Raw genomic sequence first — 20194 nt, forward strand, 5'->3', positions numbered from 1 at the left:
AACGTTATCACTGATATTCATTCGGTTTTACTTGCTGGACACGACAGCGCTCCAAAAGGCAGCTGAGAATTCAAAAACTTTCTCATCAGTGTTCACCTGCCACACCTATGGGCAATTTAGAGTTGTTGATGCAGCTGAATTGCACGTTTTGGCCTCTGCAGAAGTGGAACATATGCAGATGCAGGCAGACTTCACTCAGAAAAGCCCCTGGTAAATATTCAGTGCCTTTGTGCTGCAAGCTGCGTGTTAACCACCAATCCATACCACCCAATAAACTCCCTGATTTTGGAAAATATTCTCTGTAGACTGGAAACAATTTCAGAACTTGCTAATCTCATCGGAACACTTGCAAAATGATTTCAAAATATCACGAAAAAACTTAGAAATAGGATAACTATATCATATCAGTTTCAGTTTCAAGTTAAATTTTAACCTTGGATCATACCATACATGTCAGAAGATAAAACTGGAGATTTCAATCTAATTCCAAAGAGATCTTCATGAGACATTCAGATGTAAAAAATAAAGAAATAGCTCTCGTCTCATCAGTTTTGTCCTGACACTTAGGTCTAAAAAGAGTGTGTGTTTTATAATTAACAATAGTTGCCTTGTTTAAGTTTGATGAATGTTTTTTCTGAAATGAATTAGAAAGGTGGGAGCGTTGTGTCCAGATGTGACTGTTTGGCTTATCCAAACTGTGCACCTCATGCTGGGCTTGGTTTAAAGACCAAATGTGTCCGAGATTTGATATGTTATATTTTTCTAACGGATACAGAGACACACAGCTGTTGCTGCGGTTTCTCTCAGATATGCGAGATGATCTTTTGCCGCCCGATCGGGCTTCTCCTTCAGTACAACGTTACAGTTGCGTTTTTAGTTTCTCAGCAAGAGGAGGCCACACCGTATGTGTCTTGATGCAAAGCTGGTCTGAAATTGCATGTTGCTGAGGCTTGTATCCCGTATGTTTGCGTGAAGGGGGGATTCTTACGTGAGACCGACTTTTGTGCGGATGCAGGTGTGTTTATGGATGTCTGCCCGTGTTTAGGTGAAGACCTGACACAACAGGCCACATGACAAACAAGAACAAGTACGTGACTCATGGTTGTGGTATCCAGATGGAGAACAGGAGCAAGGACTTACATGTCCTAACATTGCGAACGGTGAAACCCCCCCCCACACGCACACACACTGCATACAACACAAAACTTTAAACATAATACAGTACATACTATTGTTACTTTGCTCCTCCCACAATCCATTATTTTCCTCTTATAACTAAAATCACATGAATTACTTACTTGTACATGTTTCCTCTATTACAATAAAACAATCTATTTAATGAAAACAACTTGATCCTAGCAATAAACAGGACAGGGTTCACTGAATGTGGCCTTTTTTTCTTGCCTTGCATTTGTTGCGCTTATTTTATTGCAGGATAATTTATTTACTCTTGCTTGTGATTTGTAAATTAGCCTTAAATGAAATGGTGAACATCGTAAGGCAAGTGGTGTGAGTGCCAATTTTTGAAGTCAGTTCAGAATCTGACTAGACTTTGCTGTCAGCAAGACTTCCAGGTTCTTGTCCTTCTTTTTTTCCCCTACCTGTGGGAATATTGTGGGTTGATGGTGGTGCAGGTGGTTGAGAGAGTCTTCCTATGATCGGGAGGTTGGTGGTCCGATTCCTGGCTCGGGCACATGTGTACACTGTCACTTCACCCACATTGCCTGCGTGAATGTAGTGATTGAGTGAATGTCGGTGGTGGTCAGGAGGACTGATGGCTCGGATTGGCAGCCCCCTGTCATCTTACCAAGTATGGAGTGAATGAATGATGCACATACAATGTAAAGCGTCTGAGTATCTAGAAAAGCGCTATATAAAATCAATGCATTATTATTATATTCTTGAAACAAGTTATTATTGAAAATCACATTATAGTGACTGATTCTAGTTTCAGCTCCTGAGCAGTGGCTCTGCTCGTCTGTTTTGCCCCCTGAAAAGCTCTGTCATAATCCTCTGTCACAAAAGCAACATTTCCTTTACATCATTGTCCTGATTCCCACTTTCTTTCCCACAGCATTAAAGATTACAAATGCATTTTGAGACTAGAGTTTATAAAAAAGATACAAATAAATGTCAGTACTGCAATTTATTTACTGATCTCACAAAAAACAGACAAACAACAACAACAACAACTTAGAGGGGAGAGTTAGCTTCGTGCTGCATCTAGAACAGACCTCATTGACTTCCTCTTCTTCCTTATGTAGCTCTTACTGTGAAATCCATTGTTCTTCAAAACACTGCAATCATCTGCTGCTGATTTAGTGGAGGTTCTCAGAAACAGTCAAAGGAAAAGCGAGGATACAGCCTTTGTCAATTATGGTCCAGTACTACAAAACACGCTACCTACAGAACTCTGGGGAGCCAGCTCACTGAAAATGTTTGAATGAATACATGAATACATTAACACTTAAGCTATTGTGTTCAAGAGAAAGGCTTGCCCTTCTCCACTGTGGCACTAATTTTAAAATGTTGTATTTTACTTGATTGTCTATATTCTTTACAAGTAATTCTTAACTAAACTTTGGTTATTGTTCGATTTTATTTTCAACTCTATTTTATATAATTAAAAACAACCTCAAAAATTGATATCAATATAATGTAATTATTATTGCTCTGAGAAAATCTTAATCTTAATTTCCAGATATTAATTGTTTTTATAAAAGCAAGTTATCGTGAAACAATTCTATGTGATATTCAGCCATACCAACTTATGACAAAAGTCATTTAGAGAGTTTCTGATTATTATGAGATGCCAAGTTCTCATTTTAAGAAATGATCTTATAGTAATTTTTTCCACCTCATTTGTCCCCTATCCCCATAAAATAATTATAATCTACAATTAAACAATTTCTAAATAACTTAACTGCTGATTTCAGAGAAGCTCTCCAAGTTCTTCATATTTTATAAAGGACTGGTCGGATTAATGTATATTAATATATATTAATTACAAATCTCTTGATCAAACATAACTCATGCTGTTAAAATTGCCCTTTAATGAAGGTGTGTGCCTCTCTTCTGTACAGCAGCGCACAGCGGAAAAAAACCTTTTTGTGAGTGTACTGAAAATTCATTTTTTTAATTGATACTCGGCAATAAATATGGGTCAAAATAGAATATTTACTTATTAAATCAAGTTGTGTTTTGGAAATGATTACTCCAAGCATGATTTTTTTGGACTGACAACACAGCAAGTTATGGAAAATGTTTGGATCACATGGAAACTATTCAGCCATGATGACATGCACTGCAGTCCTAATGAAACAGTGCAAGTAGCTTACAAATACATTTAAGTTCAAGGACATAGCAGCTCAAAGCATCCTTGGAAAAATAATTTTCTGCTCAGTAACAACAAGGTGTATACAGTATGTGGTGTTCATTCAGTTTGGGAAATCCCACAAGCCAGAAAACATTAGTTTGCTCTGACTGGCCGATTGATCGAACAGATATAATCTCTGTTGTAATGTCATTACTGAGGATTGACCTGCTTGCAATAATATATACAGTATATATGTTTTTAACTGTAAATACTATTTTCTCTGTATTCATCTTCCTCATCCGTTTCCAGACAAAATACCAATATTTTACAGAGTTGTTCTCATTGAAATAAGTATTTACATAAACAGACCATAATACACAATAAAGGAGAGCAACAAAAGGATTGTATAGCGTGATTAAGTTTACTTCTCAAAAATAATCCTGCATACATACAGACAATCTAACAAACAAATACATCATTTCAAGGAATCTGAGTAGTTTTAACCATCATTTAATATTTAAAAATATTTAAATATGTCCCAGAATTAATTTATTTCCTGCTGGATGTACCAAAGACAGAATAAAGGTACATGAGAATTATTAGAATACTTCTCGTTTCTGAATCAATAACCAAAAGAATTCCCCTGAAATCTTTGTGTGGCGCATTGCAGATGGTGCGACTGGAAAAACACGGCTCCTGTGATCTTTTAGTTATACCAAACCAACAGAAGCAGATTTCCTCCATCATGATCCTCACGGTGAGAGGTTTGATTTCAGGGCGGATGTCTGGCCACGGCGACGCGAGTTCTTAACTTCCTCATGCTCTGATTAATGGATGATTACCTTCTGTTTGAGGAGGAAAAAGACAAATGTCCCCCACAGACACACTGATAAGGCAGTTGTATTTCCTCAGATGACATTATGTCCAGCATGACGGAGGCCTCGTATTGAAATTTGTCCATATGGCATCTTCAAAGTTGATTTCAGCCTGTGACCAAAGCTGGCGCTGTTTCTAGAGGGCTTAACTCCGGTTCCTGCTGAACTGAGCCAGTGTTGGTTTAACGTCTAACTGTTATCAGCTCAGTAGGCACAGGAGGTTGAGCCCAGGCAACGCCTCACTTTCACCGCAAGAGGAAGCAAACAACAAATACACCACAGCACAATCTCTCTCATCTCAAAAAAGACGTATCACTCAAATGTATTTATTTCGCTCATCCTTTTATGACTCAAATAAATTAAGTTTGACAGATGCCTCCAGGGTTTGAGATATTAAAGATATTTCTATCTCTGCAGCAAACAGAAGTTACATTCATTCAACAGAAACATGACTTTCCAGAACACAAATCAACATTTACCGTGGATGATCCACAAATACTCAATGTCGAAGATTTTCATAAAAAAAAAAACATTTCAGTAAAACGGATGTTCCAGTCATATACATTTTAATGGTGGCGCCTCTTTTTATTTTGTTCGTTTACTCACAGCACACACACACACATATATGAGCCTAGACACACACAGTCATTGCTTTGCTTTCATGACCACCCAGACAGTAAATGAGTGCAGGAATCCATTGCTACTTGCTTTCCTGATGGGACATTTCCTGTACTTCCTTCCTGTGTAACAAGCCCTCCCTTCCCTGCTTCCTGCCCTGTCTTCCCCACCATTCCTTTTTGTTGTCTTAATAAGGTTAGTCAGAGAACAAGAAAAGTGTTTATTGTGCTACAAGGCATACCAGCGCTATACATTACATGTTTGGTATATAGAAAGCACATGCTCTGCAGCCATTATGTCAAATCATACAACAGGTGTGTAAAGAACTAAATATCTTCATTGTTGTAAGAGTAAAATGGAAATATGGACTTTAAAACCCCAACACTATTTTCACATCCTTTAATTTGGTGGGGGTGAGGCAGCTGTTCAACGCTGAATGGGCTTGTGAGGGGCGGAACTTAGCCACTGTGAACACCGGCTTTCACTGAACTGTTCACAGAGTGAGCTAAGCCCTGTCCCTCGAGCAAGCGCTTGGTCTAAGTGATTTACAGAGTAGTACAGTATATATCGCAAGTACATTTATGACAAATCCAACTCCAGACTGTTAGTTAAACAATGCAAACCCGGGCTTACAGTAAGGCCATGCAAAGTCTCTTGATGTATATCGTAGGTGTGTTTTGGGCTATTAAATGAATCCTATTGCATTCCCTTTATTGGTGATGTATTCCAACACCCAGTGCTATTTAACCAGCTGGCAATAGGTATGTGGTCCTAGATAATGGACCCTTCGCCTCCCAGTCTGCTGTCCCATTATCAAGTCTCTTACAGAAGAAGGGCAGATTTAGCCGAGGGGCAGGTTGGCTGCCGTGCATCGCTGTGGGTGTAGTAATGATCGTAATCTGTGGATCTGTGCATTTACACACGAGACACAGCTGCTTAGCTTCATTCATTCATTGAATCTCCGGGCAGATCGTCAGGCTCAGCTAGCGGGCGAAAGCAAGGCATGAGAGCGGTTTTCAATCCTCCCACCCAGCCTAGAAATGAATGAGTATTCCCTCCACGATTCCTTGGAAATGTCAGATTAAATAGTATAGCGCTGAATTTAAGACACAAGGGATGCTTTCATAATATTCAGAAACGGATTGAGCGCTGTCTCCTGCCAACGTAGGCGTTTGTGAGAAGTCGTCCGGCACTGGAGGCTGGCGTGGGTTTCAGCTGTAGCTGGTTGGAAATCCCTGGCAATGTGATTTACATTACATCACAATCAAATCACTCTGCCAGGAATCCCTCCAGCTAAACCAACCATTGTCATCCTGCTTTGGAAGACAGAGATGAGGAGGAGGAGGAAAGGGGGATGGAGAGGAGGAAGGGTGAGGGGAAGTGAGAGAAAGTCAAGTTGATACACCAAAAAAAAAAAACGAGTTTTCTGGTGTGGTGGGAGAAAGCTGATTTTGAGGACAGATGGAAAAAAGAGTTCAGACAGCAGGTGTCTATCTGTGCACAGATCAGCGTGGCTGAGCACCCCTCATCACTATGTAATTACGGAACACACGCACGCTTTTAAATGTTAACACATGTACATCCACACATGACACATGCTAGAGAGTTGACCAAGGTTTCTTTCAATGACACACCTGAACAAACAGAGCTGTGTGTTAATTCTATAGGCACCGCCACTGAATGGAGGAGCGTATGCAGGTGTGTCAACGAATGTTTACGTGTGATTGATTGATCAAATTGGTTCTTGAGTTTGATTCAGAGATGTGTAAGGCTGTGTTGAACAGGAGTTCAGTTGGGAAAAAAAAAGGTAAAAAAAAAAAAGTTGGTGGGCTGGGAAATACGGGAGGAAATATTTAAATTAAGTCAAGCAACAACATTGATATAGCAAAAATGCTTATCTAATATAAATAATGACGGTGTACTTTTGTGTTTTTTAAAACAGATCATCTCCATTTTTTGTTACTTTTTTTTAGGGTAAAATAAAAACAATAGCCTCCGTTATCTGGATAGCGGATTTGAAGAGGTAGACAAAATGTGTTTTGAGTATTTGGGGAAAAACCCTGCCTCACTTTGCATCCCATAATTAAGAGTTAAGGGCTGCACATGGCTTGCCTTTTACAAACATGTACCCTGACATAGTGTTGGATGGGACAGAAAATAAGAGAAACCAATCCAAAGTAAACGGCATGCTTCCTCTCCCTCTGACACTGATATTTAATTCAATGTTTCTGGCTTGAATCGCCCATGCAGATAAATTCAATCGCTTAAATGACTTTACTTTTATCTGCCGAGTGCGGTGGGTCCCTCCCCCTCACAAACACACACGCACACACACACTAAAAGCAATACCTTAACAGCTCACACTGCAAAGAGGAAACGTAAGCAGAATATCTGGTAATGTAGGTTTACTGGAGTACTTGAGTGGAATACAGCTTTTATTACCTTCTTGGCCTGCATGTAGACGTTCTTAACTACCTCAGACTTTGTTCTTGTTTGTCAGGTTTCACAGTCAAAAGACAAAAAAAAGTGCACCAAGCATGTTTGTTTCTCGGCTTGACTTAATAGCTCAGTGCTGTTTGCCTGTTACCATGTACTCTGCAGCTAAAGAATAGCGTTTTTGGATGAGAACCCCCCCCCCCCCCCCCAAAAAAAAAACAAAACAACAAAAAAACAAAAAAACAAAAGTAAGAGTTGAAGAGTTGAGACAGCTAGGAATGACAATTAATATATTTCAACCTCTACTGAGAACACAGGCTATTTATGGCTATTTTGGACAGCTAAATGAGCAACAAGTAGCTTGTCTGATAATGCTCTACATTCACAATCCACATATTTATCTTTCCATCATATCTTTTGGATGCTGAAACCAAGTCTGGAGGGGGCAAGTGTTGTCCATCCCCACACAGGACAGAGACGACTGACCCTTTTAGGGTCTTGCAGCAAGGGTAACTACTGCAAATGTTGCGACCAAATAATCGAGCAGCCAATTTTACACGCAAACTTTAACGTCACGTGAAGCGAGCCTGCTGAGCAATGGCAGCAGAATATAAATCTACAAGTGCTGGCATGTTCTTTAGGATTGCAGTCATAAACCGAGCAGAAAATGTTTCTTGCCGTGCCTCGATTAGGGCAAAAAGGTATCTGAAACACAGTAATGACAGCCCTTGAAGCGCATCCATTTCTGAGGCGCCCAATCGTAAGCAGCGGCCACCTCCAATCTGGAAAAGCATCACGCTCGACACGTAGATTGTTCTCATACACAAGGGCCCCAATTTTTAACCGCAAAACCCACCCCTGCGTCTCCTCAGTTTGCCTTTTCACCCTCGGGAGGGCTAAAGGCAAACGGTCTTCTCTTGTGATTATCCCGTGATTTTAACAGCCTCAGCTTGATTCATTTTGGCTTGATGCGCATGATTGGTCAGGATTGCACATGCTTAATTTGTTCCTAGCTGGGCCTGCAGCTTTCAGTAACCTTCACTAAAACCACCAAAGCTACTGAGATGCTTGTAAGTTTTTGCCACTCATAATCCTTAAAGGTGTGGATCATAAGCCCTGTGGAGCCCTGTGTCGGCACCAAATTATTAACATGAGAGGACAGGAGGGGCTCCCCCCCCCCCCCCCCCCCACACATACACACACAAACGTATGGTTTCCTTAGCCAACGTTAAAATGAGCTTTGTGTGAATATGGACAAGCAGGAAGATGGGGAGAGTGAGCAGTGGAGAGAGCGAGGGAGATAGAGAGAGAGAGGCAGACAGTGGAAGAGGAGAAAGAAGAAAACCTGAGGAGACATGACGTATGTGCGGACGGTGGGATCTTTAATGGGACGAAACGGAGGCGCTTCAGAGGGGAGATTTATCTTCAGATAGCTGAAGCTGCATGCATTGCTCTGAAGGAGCATCCAGGACTTTTGACTTGTGAAATGAAACTGACAATTAATTTATTTTTGCTTTAAAATCTTCTCAAAATAACTGTAAGCATAATATAAAATGAGGGCTGACAAGGTATCCAGCACAGATATTCTTCTTTCAAATATAATCAATAACCTTCAATGGCTGTTTTTTTTCAACGACATTAGCTAACCATTTCAACTACTTATTCCCACCATTTCACTATTTAACGATGATTTTCCTTTCAGCAGTGCCAACTGTTTATATGCAAATCATTAACCCATTGGAACACTGTTGTCTATTTGCACCATTTATTTTTTTGAGTTTAAACTGTATCCATTAATCTCAGCAATTTAGTCTATTAATCTACCACTTTAAATCAATATTTCAACTAAAGTAGTTTTCAAATTTAGTTCCCACATTATCCATGAGTCTCTACTATATATGCTACATTTACAGTAAACGTCTTCCAAGTCATGACATTTTAGATTTTATTGTACATTTACACCAAACCCTTACAGCGAGAACCAAAATACACGCCCCTGGTTTCTGGTACTCGTTTGAGGAACTTTAACCTCCAAATGTGAAAATAAGCCTAGGGTAATTAGAAAAAAGGATGATTACATTTGTCTGTGGAATAAATCACCCAAGTTATTTTGATCAAGGCTGAATCACATCTGCAGAAACTCTTTGCCCACTAAATCTCTAACAGATTCATGTCCTCGCAAATCAAGAGGCAGAACAGCTCTTAAGGGATAGACCTCAACATACTACCGAGGGAACTTTTTAAGGAATCAGGTCAGTGGCTGAATTAATGCTTCGCGTGATGAGAAGGAAACTAGCTCTATACAACAACAACAAGAGACGATAAACACATTGAGCAAATGGATTTGTTTCATATTTCCTATGTTCTTCATTAAGTCATGAACAAAAGCAATCATTTAACCCAAAAATAATGGTATAAAGATATTCAGTATATGCTGATAAAAGACAAACAGTAATATAAAAAGAGATTAATTGAAAAATGTCACAATTAAAGTGCTTTGATCAGCCTGTGTCTCCTTGACTTGAATATTTAGTTAATATATTAATTTTCTGTTCATTGCTACTTGAACAATTTTTTGCTTTGGTATTCAAAATACCATAAAATATATAAACTTTTGCAAAAAATACACAAAAGGGTCTAAAACAATAAATTGTCTAAACAAGAATACAAATTTTCTTCATAAATAATTGTGGTTTTCTTTCACAATTTTTTTAATCAATAGTTTTTAACCATTATAAACATAACACATATTTTATGTCATGATTTCTTTCTTGATACAGAGTTTTACAAATATTTTGGCATGTCAAACAATTGCATCATGCAGTTGTATGCGGTTTATGTCTATGAGCTACAGTAAACGCTTTGAGGCCTTTTGTGATCGATTCTTAAGAGTGCGATTACTTTCGCCGTTCAACCAGCTGCAGGCTTCGGAATCGACTTTCATATAAACTCGAGATGATCCCACTTTGGGCCGAGCAGCAGCAGAAGCAGCAGCAATCCTAGTTCCCACACATAAATGAAGGCAAACGGGGTTTACAGGGCTTGGAAAAATGCAATAAAAAGCCTTTCTGTGAATGCAGCCATCTGTGGAACTTTAAAAGAACTTCCTGTAAACAAAACTGAAGAGAACTAATCCTCTCACACTTTTCCAACACTCCGCTGCCTTTCATCTTTGTTTTCCTCCATTTTTTCCACAGCTTTCTTGCACTCTTGAATCCTTGACTCTCAGCTTAATTTTTCTTTGTTCAAGTCACTTTTCCTTGTCAGTGTCTTCCTCGCACTCCGTTTCTATGTTCCCTGATTTTCCAAAGGAATACTCCTTGTTTTCTTTTTTGTCATTTTATAAAATCCATTTAGCTATACAGTTGTATAACTTTTTAAAATAAATAAATAATTAAAACATAAATCGAATGAATAGAAAAAACAAACCAGATTTTCTTTTTTTTTTTTTTTTTTACTGGAAATACAAAAAAAACCAATCAGCTCTCAATGTATTTTGATATTCTATTTATCAATACATAATTTATAAAATTCTACAAAAACGAAATATTGAGCAGTGAATTACATTTATTTAGGTATACACTATCTAAATATTTCTCAAATATTGTTGGATTCTAGTTATGAAAGGTTTTTAAGTTTTTTTTTAATTTAGTTTGACTAAAGATCACAGTTTCTAATACATTTTGATATTTACAGATACCAGAATCCTGAAAAAGCCTTGTGACATATTTGATTTAGGAGAGTTTCTCTCCATTTCCTACACTAATATTCAATATCAGGCTCAATAAAATTAAATAACCAGGGCCTGTACACTGTCTCAGTACGCTTCCACCGAAGTGTGATTTTATTAGCGTCAAGGCTGATGTAAAGCAGTTTTACAGAACCAGCATGTGCCACACAAATTACCTTAAATCTGTGTATGAACCATTTTTATAATCTAACATGCTAAAAATACAGTTTGAAAAAAGAAAAATGGGTGCTGCTGGAGTACTGAAGTTAATTTAGAGACGTTCAACAATCAATCAGGAGTGCTACACTTCCCTCAACTGTGGCTTTTAACAATCCAAATGTGCATGAAATATCAAACATATTTTGCCAAAAAACAGCAAAAACTCTATCCAACTCTTTCTTATTTCAGCAGCAGTTTGTGAACATGCTACAGGTTGGGTTGTCGTGCTACCAACCCTTTTTTTCAGGGCTGCACATTGTCGGAGAAGCGAAACCAACTCTGACATATAGACTCAAGTGTGTTATGTCAGTCTGACTTCAGTGTGTTTCTCCGGTTTTCTGGACAGTATCAGTTCAATTTTTTACTGCTCACTGACGAAACGCAGACGAGTAAAGCCAGCTCTACATTAGTGAGGTGGGGGGTGGGGAGACCATTGTGTGTCTGAATGTGTGTAATGGCTGAGTGATGTCAGGTGGAAAAAGGCTGGCTACTTCCTCCATCTGTGCCAATGCATACCATATATAGAGAGAGGAAGGAAGCTGGAGCGAGGCAGGAGAAGAAAGAAAGTGATAGAAGTCACATGGCCCGAGTCTCTTATTTGGTTTGTCAGTTTTCTGCTTGCGTGTTTGGTCTCAAGAACGACCAAATCGCTTCTGGGAAGAAAAAAAAAAGCACGTGGCTCGAATATAAGTTACATTTAACAATGAGTGACGCAGAATGTGAAACAGATTCCGATGAAAGCTGGTTTTGGGAAAATAACTTGTTTATTGACAGGAAGTCTGAGGTGGACCATAGAGATTATTGATGGAGAAAGAAGTTGCACTTAAATCAGGTATGAATGAAAATGAATGAAAGACAAGAAAATAAAACATTCTGAATCACAACTTGTTTACCTTCTCGCCAGTATTTACTCTCGAAACAATCAGGCCTCACTCACACACATTCTTTATCGTTGTTATCAACACATTGTGGATCAACCAAGAGGCTGGTAGGAAAATTAAGAAATGGGAAACCATTTTAAAATTACAATATTTGTCAACATCTATTTTGTAATTCAGCTTTTTTTTTTGGATAAAGCTTTATACGTAAAATTACAATGATGTCTCACACACTGTCACACGCAGTTTATTTCCTGAAATTTTCTTCTATCAACCAACAATGTTTATAAATAAATGAATGAATTTGCAGATAATCAATGTTGTCTAGCTAAAATTCACTAAGCCATACACAAATTCAGATCATTTTTTTAAATCTTAAATTCAAAAAGAAAATATGGAGAGTGTCGCAATACTGCAGTCAAACTCTGGAAACAACACATGACAATGTTTGAGTTGGAAACCTCAACTCCTACATGTTCAATATTTCACCAGTTGCCATATCCGAGCTTCACTCACCTCTGAAACTTTAGTGCAGCAGAAATTGCTCTCTAACTCGCATCTTTTTGAGTAGAGGCGGTTGAAGAAGAAAAACATGTAAAACCTGATACTTGTGCACGCTCAAACAGTAGAGTTCCCAAAGTTCAGCACAGAGACAGCACAGGTCATGGAGTACGAACACGTTTTGTGCAAAAACCTCCGAGCTCCAGTCCATGCTCCAAACTCTGCTCCAAACTCCTGCTTTGCTCCACCTCCTCCAAACTCCTCTTTAAGTTCAAGGGTGTGGACTGAGTCAGAGCTATGACTATAGAGTCCACATCATTCACGCCAGTCTGCCTCTTGCAAGCCACACCCAGCAAGAGAGAGAGAGAGCGAGAGAGAGAGATGGTAGAAGGGAAACACTGAAGTTTTCCCTAAGTAACAAGGAGGAGTGAGGACATTTCTGGTTTCAGGGTTAACTAGATCCTTGGAATAACCGGGAGGTGGGCAGTATCATGAAGAGAAAATTATGACGCAGCTCAGCGGTCATTTCAGGATGTTTATGTTATTTGGCAGAAGCTCTGTGTTTTTTAAGATGGCGGTAGGCGTACGGTGGGACCCGATGTTAAACATGGGGTTGCAGAGATAAAAGAGATTAGCCAGAGTCTGCTTGTGTGTTTTCTTGCCTCCACATGCTCCTCGGTGAACATCCGGCTGCACGGCCTGTACATTTGTTCACATGTGCATACGTTAATGTGTGTTTGAGTGGGCACGGTGGCGGCCTGTAGTTTGGGGCTGCTGTCGCCTCCTGTCTGATGGCTAACAGCTGCCATGTCTTTCCTGTCTGAGTGGGTATACAATCCATGCTATAATGCACTAATCATACAGTGTACCTCCATCTGTTTGGCATTAACCAAATATGCACGATTCCAGAGCAATTTCTTCTGCCCATGCAGTTTATTTGATCTCCATTTATTATAACATAAAGCCCTTTGGAGGGCTCCTTATTTTTTTTTACCATGCTATGAATGGAAAATATAGCTTGGCCAGAGTAAATCTCATTCCTGTTGGTGCTAGCCTTACACCTTTTAAAGAGATCTTACCAAGCTATGGAGTCAAGTCGTAAATATTCACATGGAACAAATTGTTAGAAAATGAGTGTGTCTGAAACGCAGCATGCTGAGCCTTAATATTTTCCACTGCAAGGGTTGTGGTGCTCTTTATTTTTATGTCTTAAACAAAGTTCAAAGACTAAATTGTATATTCTTAAAAAATAAATATTTTATATAAACTATTAAAATAATAAGACTACCAATATTTTTTGTACGGTAATTATGCGTATCAGTATATCCTGAGACTATTTCTTTTCAGTGTGATGGCAATGGAACTGCCTCGAGGGAAGTGTGTGCGCCCCGTCTGTTGTCATGCTTGCCAATTTTAAAGCTGGTGAATGATGAAGTTGGTGAATCTGCCAAAACTGGGCGGTTATGAAGAGGTGGAAGACATACATAACAGCAGCATGAAAGAACTTAAGGTGATGAGAGAATGATGTCACGCTAATAATGAATGTGTGACACTTTGCCAATGGATAAATGTGGTGGTGAGCTACTGAGAACAGCTGATATCGGGGTTAAACATGACAGCAGGAAATGAGGGCTCAGCATGCATGAGAGGTGTGAAGGACAGGAAGGCATGAGAAATAAACTGTGGCCAGGGTGATCATCAAAATGGGTCTTGAATATAAAGTTTTTTTTGTGGGGGCATGGAATAATTTCGTGAAAAGCTCGGTACTTTTTAAAAAACATCACTCAAACAGAAATAAATATTATAATTACAATTAATTCCCATCGACTTCAGTCCTTAAGGGAAATTATTAAACAATTAAGTAAAAAAAAAAAAAAGCATTCCGTTTAGCATTTATTATTTATTTTTGCTGGCGGATTGATGCACACTTAATGTGCCAGTGAGTATTTATCTTAGTAAGATGTTGTCTGTTGGATTACCTTATATTTTAATGCTTTTCCTTTGGACCTCTTTGGAGCTCAGATTGAAAACACGAGCAATCATCAGAATGAGCAATTATGTCATGGCTCAGCATTGCGCAGTTCAGTCTCAAAGCCTCAACTTGGATACCAACCAAGAAAATGTTTTACGGTTTTAGTTAAACTTAGGTCTGAAATCGCCAAATATGAACACCAGTGTTAAACAGGAGGATCTAAAATGATGTAAGAGAGGTTTGTATTTATTAATATTTTATTTGTTGATAAGAAACATATGGAATCTCGACAGACTTAAGGGGTTAAATATCTAAACACAATCATATGACATATTTTCACAAATTTAACAAAGAATCTTGAGTCCAGAAGAGAATATCTTTATTTTTCTTTATCCTCAAGGTTTGCCTTGTCAAATAAAATAATCGACTAATGGGAATTAAAAAAAAAAGAATTACTTAATTAGGAAATTAGGAGTGATTGTACTGACATATGTATAATATGTCTATATAACTTGCTGTGTTATTTGAACTGATGCCCTCTACCTGAACTAAAAGTGTATTATAATACAATTAAAAATAAATAATAGTCTTATATTAAAGCAAAAGCAGAAACAATGTTTTCAAGACTGAACGTGGAAGACTGGCAACTTTATTCCTGAGGTGTGAAAGCAAACAACTTTCCTCCGCTGTTTAATATTTCCTTTTCCAGCGTTCCTCCAGCTTCTGTGAACAAATTCGCTCCATTTCGGCAATAATTCTTTATATGAGAAAAAAAAAAGGCCATCAAAACCAGAGGTGATGTTTGGGATGTTGTCAGGCTCATGCTCGTCTATTAGTTTCTATTTAAGCCAAATATTATGTTGCTAGGGAACGGCCAGCAGCTCTGTTGAAGTTTTCAAATTAACATATACAGCTGAGCAAATGGCAGTATATGCCAAATCTCATCAGTTTCCTCTCATAGAGTCTTGATGACACATGCGGAGACACAAAAGCAATGTTCTAGGGGCAAATGCTACTGATAGCTCAGCCGTTCACCACTGGTAATCGCAAACCCACGCAAACGCCAGTAAATAATCTTAATTTGTCTGGCTGGTCAAATTTACTGTTGCTAAATTGATGCTGAAATATTAACCAAACCTTTCCAAAGAGCCATATGAAGTGCTATCTTGCAGAAGAGTGCTCCCGGAAAAAACTCTTATTTGGTCTGGCAGGCCGCCCGGATGGCAAGTGAAAACAAAGGCTGCCTTGCGTGCATGCTCTTGTCGGGTACAAGAGAAAGGCGAGGACGACGGGCGGGCAATCCCACCAGGAGCCTCATCACCTGTTCCGCAGACAAAACAAATAACACTGCTGGAGATGTGAGCGCGTGGAGGAGATAAATGACGATTCCATTTGCGACATCCTTGCACATTTGAACGTTTTTTGTCCTTGCAGATCTGACATTTTGAGGAAGCTCTTAGTTTGAACACTGTGCCTGTTTTCCTGTGTGTGCAGGAATGAGTCATCATAAAGTGACCCCACCCAACGTGGGCGGTTGATGTGGCGTGCTGGGAGTATTTGGCCTCTGTCAGTCTGCCTGTCTCAGACAGAAGTGTTCACATAACTGGCCTCTTTGTTCCAAATGTCACTCCATTCAAAGGAAGAGAAGCGATCCCTTCGCTTCCTCCCTCCCTCCCTCCTTTCCTTTGCGTGCTCTTGTGCACCATGCAGCCTTGACCGATGGCCGCCTCTCACTTCTATACAACACACGCCACGCAACCGGAAAGAACAGCATCTTTTTCTGTTTTTCTTCTGTAGTGTTTCAATTAGAGCAGCCTCTTTTTTCATGTTAGTTGCAAAATAATGCTTAATTTATTTGTATCGTAAAGTGTAGTCCTTCTATAGAGCTCTGCAATACTAGTTTTTTTCATTCATGATTTAGTGTCAGATTTCACCATTTAAATCCTGCGTTCGAACAGCTGCGCTGTTGGCGTCCCACTCCCTACATCCTCACACTAATCGCTGTGCTTACATGAATAATTACACCACTGCATTTCCTCAACATATCAAGACTGATTCCAACCTAAATGGAAGAATTCAATGCAAAGAGGATCCCTCCTATGCAAAGGTTGAAAAAGAAGGAGAGCAAATAAAACCAGGGATACGCAAGCGCGTTGCGTGATGTCAGCATTCCCTGTGTTCACTTTGTTGTTCTCTACTTGTGTTCCACATTACAACATTTAAACAAATAATTACTGTTTGTTCCTCCTCACTCTTTAATTATATTTCCGGTGACAACCGTGTTGATATTCTTTCACCTGTTTAAACAAACATTTAAAATGGCTGAGAAAGAATCTGTTACGATATATTTGCTGTGTTTGCACTCAGGTTGAATGGGCAGAACACGAGGAGACGACTGGAGCCCTTCTTCAAATCTGAAAGTTAAAGAAAGATGTCCAGATTTGCTAATAAACAAGCGTACTGATGATTGTCTTCAGTTGAAAATGCATATTCTCCTGATGACGTCATAGCAAGTGGAAAATATAATCATGTGTCGCTTCTCCTTTGTGAAATCATAGCATTCCCCTGTAAATGTTGTGTTATGACCTGCATCAGCAGGTTGCCTCTAAACACCATTTAAACTAGTCTATTCTATTATTAATATAAAAAAAAAAAGTATGAGTCAGACATTATTCAAAAAGCCCTGACTCATTATTTTGGATGGCATTTATGGATTACAAAAGGATTAATGAGGCTGAAACAGGTGTGGCATAACTGTGTGAGTAATGATTCACTGAAAAAAAATGTAAGCAAATAGTGTGTCACCCTAGTCAACTTAAAATCACAAAGCTTCTTCTTCATTGTCTTTTTCTTGCGGCTCCCCAACACCAGCCACTCTCATATGCTCCCTCACTACGTCCATGTATCTTCTCCTGGGTCGACCTCTAGCCCTGTTCCCTGTCAGTTCCATCCTCAGCAAACAACAAGGCAGGACCCTTTATCCTCCAAAAAGAAAGCTAAAAAGACTTACTGGTAGTCTGCCACAAATATATATTCATACATGAAAATGCATGAAAATATATCGTATTCAGCCCTATTACTTCCACTGAAAACAAACCTGTCAACATAAATGGACTGTGATTTCTTCTCTGCATGTATTTTGAAGGATACATGCATTACAGATTAAGTCTTCGTGGCTATGCTCTTCAGTAGCAGCTGCACTTGGACTCCGCAGAAGCCTGATGTGTTGAAAACGTCTAGCTTCAGTTTGGCACCGTCTGCCTCTGGTGTAGAAATTGTTTTCAATATGCCAATTCATCAAATAAATGCAGTTCAACATAAAGAAAGGAACACACACACACACTGCTGCTGGAGCAGTGCGGCTTCATTTCCTTCTGTTCCCAGTTATGAATCTGTGCTGCTCATGCTTTAGCATCTTTTTGAAGTCACATCTAAGCACGGAGGGTGGAAAAACAGAATCACTAGCGAGCAGCAAGATCAAGTACGTGTGCGGCCATTTGGGCCTCTTAATTTCCCTTTAATGCCTACTGTTAGGGATCAATACTCCGTGTTCTGCCAGCAGCTGTTCTGTGGTGATCATTTAAATGAGATACCCAAACAGCTACCAGTTCCTAAAGTAAGACATTATCACAGTTTTCATATGTCTGAGAAGTCTTTGAAGGGTTTTAATAAATTAGGCGTATGTATTTTGATGGAAATTAGCACCATATTGACATTTATGATTCCAGTGAACATTTTCCAGTGAGAAATTTGTCACCTTCAGAACATGGTGGAATGGCAATCAACTAATGCTGAATGTCAACAATACCAATTGTTGCGCTTGTGGTGGATCGTTCTCCAAATAAGCCACATTAATACACGCAGATGTGTTGCACACACGCCTCTTAGTGCAGATGATCTGTAAATTCACAACAGGTTTGAGGTACGCATCCAAAACTAATGTCACCAATACAGTATCAGATCAAAACGTTTTTGTGCAGAACATTCATGTTTCCTTTGAATTTACACTCAGTGTCGTCACTTTCTCATTTTGTCCTATAGCAATGAATGTTGTCATAATTCCTGCATGGATTCTTAAGATATGGCCTAAAATACAACCACAGCTTTTCAATGAGTTCACAGTTGGAGTCTTGTGCCAAATTTGACTAAAATCCCTTTGACGTGATTTTCAGAGTCTGAAGAATGGGACAGACCAAAGGATGGACACAGAGAAATATGTCTCAGATCGCGGGTGTCATCTGCATGGAAGCATGACAGTATTTATTTCAGTTTTCTCCTAATTGTCGCCTCTGCATCGACAGCATGCAGACCAATTGGCAAGCTTGATATTTATCTGGCTTTACACTCCTACGGTATGTCAATACCTCCACACATGCTGAAGAAATATGTATGTGAGAAATTCTCAAAGAGCCCCTTAAACAACATGCTGAAACCATAGAAAAGCCAATAAATCTTCCAGATCAAGCCTGCATATTGAAATTCATGAGCCCATTGATATGCTGGCAGCCTGCTCCCACAAAGAATGGGGCTATTTTGTTTGATCTGTGTTCTTGTGCCAGGGAATATTATGCTTTACTAGTGTTTAATGGCACGTGAATTGGCAAGGCAGAAAGGTCAACTGTAGAATGTATAACGTCAAGGCAATATGGAAGCACTTAAACAGAGGCGAGTGTGTGCCATTAGTCAAATATCATGTGTACAACAACTGAGTGGAGACAGCAGCGCCTAATTGTCTTTGTCACTCGAATAGGATCACAGTCTCAATGAAAGAAAACATATCAAAGTATTAAACGTCAAGGAAATGAGGTGAATGAATGTAAGCAGCCTGCATAAATCACTCACATTAACTGATGGGCCATAAAGCAAGGTGTAAGTTTCATTTTTAAACTTTCATGCAACTGTAACAGCTAGTACCTGCAAATACAGAAATGGCTGGCGATTATTCAGAATGTCAGCGCAGTAGAAAACATTTACTGAATCAGAAACTGATTTTATACTTCCAGGACATCCAGTGAATTTGTTTTAAGTCAAGTACCAGATATTAAAAAAAAATCTAAATATTTTATGAAATACAATTTAATATATATACAAATATGATTCCTAGGAAGTAACGTTACATATGGAATAGCAAAGGGGGTACGAGTGGTGTGCAGGTAGTGCTACATCCACAGGCACTATGTCACATCAATGGATTGGCTGGGTCATAAAATCCCTATTCCGATTACACTGGAGGTGGGAGGGTGAAATAATTCAACATTAATGGAGAAACTATCAATTATATATCCTGAAACAAACCCTTAAATTCATGCACACATGGAAATGTCTAAAATAACCGAAAGCTGTCTCTCTTATTAACTCAAATTAATTACAGTCTCATATAAATAGAGTGTTAAGGAAAACACTGACTGAAAACATATCAATCTTCTTGAAAGCTTGCACTGCTCTATAATGGACATGCACCGGAGGCAGAACAGGTGCATCTCAATCACTGCCTTGATTATCAGATTGTAAGAGAACGTGTTCATATGAAATGTGCTATACATTTAATATCCAACAGATGTTGTCTTGCAGTAAATTTCCTTATTTTCAAAGAGTCAAACAGTTTAAAATAAAGTCAGGGCTCAATCAAACATGTTTAAACAATACGCT

This window comes from Brachionichthys hirsutus, chromosome 15, assembly GCF_040956055.1.
Source record: "Brachionichthys hirsutus isolate HB-005 chromosome 15, CSIRO-AGI_Bhir_v1, whole genome shotgun sequence".
Classification (NCBI taxonomy): domain Eukaryota; kingdom Metazoa; phylum Chordata; class Actinopteri; order Lophiiformes; family Brachionichthyidae; genus Brachionichthys; species Brachionichthys hirsutus.